Below are 4,616 nucleotides of genomic sequence, written 5' to 3' on the forward strand. Positions count from 1 at the left end.
AAATGATACAAGAAGCACTTGTAGCATTACTCTTTTCATTACACTTCCTCTGAGCCTAATCATTATTTTGGGTGGACTTTTATTTTTTTTCTTAATGTTTAATTTTTAAAATTTTGAAATGTTGGCCGGATATTAGGGCCCAAGATTCTGGCGGGAGGACTTAAGATAAGAGGAAGAGAGTTGAGGTTGAGCTTGTTAAAAAGAGCCCAGCTAGACTTGTCAATTGGACCCAGTCTTCCCAATGTAAGTAGGGACCACAAAGTACTCCATCATTGAATTTGAGCTCTCATTTCAACTGCAGCATTATTCAACTCGTGATTTATTTTTCCATTCAGTCTCTAGAACCTATATATTTGTCTCTTAACTCTTAACATACGAGAAAATAACTTCTTCTTTTTTTAAAAAAAAAAGGGTAACTAAGAAGCATGTGATATTAAATAAGAGTAATGTTCACATAGTTGACATGCCCCTTGGGCCATATGAAATCTCCAAAAAAATTTTAAAAATTAAAATATTACTTCTAAATTTTTTAATTTTATATTTTTAAACTTTAAATGCTAATTCCACCCCTAACGTGAATGAATGTAGAAAAGTATTGCTATATATATATATATACGTTCCTCTTCAATTTCTTCCTTTAAATATGCTCGCCATTCTCATTTCTCACCACACTCCTCCAAACCCCATTTCCATTTCTTCTTCTTCGAAGACATGGGTTTGAAAGGCTTCGTCGAAGGCGGCATTGCTTCCATAGTCGCAGGCGCTTCCACTCACCCTCTCGACCTTATCAAGGTTCGCATGCAGCTTCACGGCGAACCCACCTCCCAAATCCCGCCTATCACACTGCGCTCGCCGGAAGCTCCACCGGATATAACATGTCTATACACGTTGCTCCACCACCACCACCCCGCGTTGGACCTATCTCCATAGGCGCAAGAATCGTCCAGGCCGAAGGCATGGCCGCTCTCTTTTCCGGAGTCTCCGCCACCGTCCTCCGCCAAACGCTATACTCCACCACCCGCATGGGGCTCTACGACATTCTCAAGCGAAAATGGAGTCATAATTCGGGTTCGGACTCGGGTAATAATTTGTCCCTCACCCGCAAGATCTCCGCTGGCCTTATTGCCGGCGGTGTAGGTGCCGCGTAGGCAACCCTGCTGATGTGGCAATGGTCCGCATGCAGGCCGACGGACGCCTCCCCAAGGACTAGCACCGGAACTACAAGAGCGTGATTGACGCAATAGCTCGAATGTCAAAGCAGGAGGGAATTGGCGGCCTGTGGCGCGGCTCGGCGCTTACGGTAAACCGGGCGATGATTGTGACGGCGTCGCAGCTGGCGTCGTACGATCAAGCGAAGGAGATGATCTTCGAGAAGGGCGTGTTGGGCGACGGGATTGGAACCCACGTGGCGGCAAGCTTTGCAGCCGGGTTTGTGGCGGCGGTGGCGTCGAACCCGATCGATGTGATAAAGACAAGGGTGATGAGCATGAAGATGGAGGCGGGGGCGCCGCCGCCGCCTTACTCCTGTGCATTGGATTGCACGGTGAAGACGGTGAAGGCGGAGGGATTGATGGCTTTGTATAAGGGTTTCATCCCTACGATCTCAAGGCAGGGTCCGTTCACTGTGGTGCTCTTTGTCACACTAGAACAAGTTGTGATGAAATTAATGAGCATTTGACAACTAGGATTATTACACCAACTAAAATAAGATGCACAACACCTGATTAAAAACTATTTCTCCCAAAATCACAAAAACCCTTATTTTTCTCTCTCCCTCCCTCTCTTTCTTTCTCTCTCTCTCTCTCCAGCGGCGAGCTCTCTCACTCCCTTTCTCTCTCTGATCTCCCCCTCTCATCCATATCTCTCTCTCCGACGGCAGCAGAGGTCTTGCCGTTGAAGACGCCAGAGTCCAATACGCCGAAGCCCAGCCCGAAGCCGGAGACCAGACGCCAGAGCCCAAATTATTTGACACTAAAACCAGATGCAAAAAGAATGAATTTATGCACTGAAACTTATAATTTCCTGCATGATCTTAATACTGATTGTTGTGGTTCTTTTTTTTTATTATTTTTTTATTTCCTTTTACAAAAACAAAAATTTTGCCTCAACCAAACTAGATTTGTTTTCTTTGTCGGTGAGGAGAGAGAGATGGAGCATCAGAGAAATGGAGCACCGGAGAGAGAGAGAGAAAGAGAGAGCACCGGAGAGGTCTGGTCTCCGGCAACTCTGGGCTGGGCTCCAGCGTCTTCTCCGGCAGCTCTGGGCTGCACTCCGGCACCTTCAACGGCAGCTCTGGGCTGGGCTTGGCAGTGGTCACTGCTGCCGCCGGAGAGAGAGAGACAGAGAGGGAGAGAAAGAGAGAGTACGGAGAAGTGAGGAGAGAGAGAGAGAGAAAATGATGGGTTTGAGATTTTTATTTTATTATTTTTTTATTATGGGAGAATGGATTTTAATCTAGTGCTTCTCATCTCATTTGAAAGTGTGTGATTTTCCTAGTTGTCAAATACTCATTGGTGGGCACAAAGGATGTGGTTTACACCACTTCCTTATAAAAGTTATCCTCAATTAATTATAGTGAGATTATAAATTTATAATCAAATTACAGGAACAAAGATAAACAATTAATATTGCATTTTAGAAGGTTATTCTTTGATTATTTTGGAGAACACAGGGCTTGGCCCACATAACCATAAAATTGATCCATTTATTGTCATGAGGCCTCGGCCTTTTAATGTAAGGCCCTATATTCCCATTATTAAAAAATTGAGATGGAGAAGTTTGTTTCCAGCCTTATGGGGTTTGGGATGGTTAGGCCTACTGCCACTCCATGTCCTGTCCTTCTGGTGTTTTTTTTTTAAAAAAAATGCATGGTGGGTCTTAGATATGGCGTTCAATCAAATAACGGCAGCCGTAACAGTTAGGTCGGTTAGCAGTTAACTGCTAACTGGTGGTTATGCGGTTTGTCATGTATATATAAGTTATTGGATACAATTCTCTTGTAAGTCGGTTTTTAAGAGTGAGTTCTACCCAAAGTTTATATCATTTAGTATAAGAGCTAGCCACTACGTTGAGTATGAAATCGAATGAGTTGCGGTTTTATAGTCGAGTCACAAAGGAGGCGACCTATAGGCCGGATTAAAATGTCTTGGTACTATATATATGTATAATATTAAGTCATTAAATACTAATAGATGAGTGGAGCCACCAAAAAGAGAAATGGCTACCATTAGGTCAGTGGACCATCGTGGATGTCGACTATCGAGCATGATGGTATGTCAAGTGTATATAAGCTATTGGGCACCAATCTCCTATAAGTCAGTTTTCAAGGGTGAATTCTATTCAATATTTGTATCACGGTTATTGAAGACCGATTATTAACCGGTAATCATTTTTCATAAAAATTAAAAATACATTTTTTAGCCATAAATTATTGCACTATTTTACTTATTTTTTTAATTAACTTAGTTTAATGAATTGCATGCTGGAACCTAAGGCCCATTTTAACTTGGTCATGATAAAGAAAATTGCAGGCTACATAATCATATAAAGACATGATAATGTTTGTATTTGACCAATCCTCAACTTATTGAACCATGGCGGCTATTCTTTATGAAGCCTCAAAGCTGGCCTGCGGCATGGAGTACTATTTGCACGATGACACAAAAGTGGAAGGAAGTGAAGATCCTAGTAAGAATGTTGCCCATTGTAGGCAGCACCATCATAATGATCAATACCCTGTTTGGCACTGCTTCAAACATTCTTAGTATTGTAAGGGTATATCATAGGCCACTGTCTTAGCGGTTAATAACCGTCCCGCTTGTACACTCCTAGAATTCTTAGAGACTTTTTGTTGATTATTGAGCATGTGATATCAAGATAAATAAATAGATAATAAGAAATTTTAGATAACTCTACTTGCTCCAAAGAAAAGAAATATTTTTTTAGAAATAACAATAAATAACTTAAAAAGGTTTCAAAGATGTAAACAGGGTAATAGCTAAATGGGTTAGTGCATAGTTGGAAGGATTCGGAGACGCCTGGATGAACAATACTATGCACTTTTGCCTAATGGGGACATAATTGGTCGGTTAAAGGCATATGACATTGACGAGTATGGGTATTACAACTCATATGAATGTAAAGTCCACTAAATGACATTATGTTGAAATTAAGTAATATCTATTCTCCGGGAGTGTAAAAGACGTTGAGAAGCTGTATTAAAAAAAAAAAATCTAGAAAATAATGGCTTTAGAGGAAGTATTTGATATTTGGCACAAGTCGGCGTACACATGAACTTATTTACTGTTGAAGTCGTCAATTGTGGTATGCGCGTAGACTATGTTTCCAACCATTAAGAAACAAAGTTACTTTTATTATGCTATCGGTGGAATAGCATATTGTAAATGGTGCAGTTATATAAGAGAATGACAAAGTTTGGACATAGTCGGTCACGATCTAATGCCGATAAGTGGAGTCTCACATATGAGAGTTAGCATATAAGAGTTGATGGTATACCAAGATAATCATGCTCAACTAAATTTATCACCTAATGTTATAATGTGATTAAGTGGGAGATGATGACGTGTTTTAAGGGGATGATCACACTATAACAAGTG

At 41.1% G+C, this 4,616-nt stretch overlaps 1 pseudogene; it reads left to right on the forward strand.

Annotated features, from left to right (window-relative positions):
* Nucleotides 1–711: 711 nt before the first annotated feature.
* LOC132178001 (mitochondrial uncoupling protein 5-like) lies at nucleotides 712–1,678 on the forward strand (annotated as a pseudogene).
* The last annotated feature ends 2,938 nt before the right edge of the window (nucleotides 1,679–4,616 follow it).

Source organism: Corylus avellana, chromosome ca4, assembly GCF_901000735.1.
Source record: "Corylus avellana chromosome ca4, CavTom2PMs-1.0".
Classification (NCBI taxonomy): Eukaryota; Viridiplantae; Streptophyta; class Magnoliopsida; order Fagales; family Betulaceae; genus Corylus; species Corylus avellana.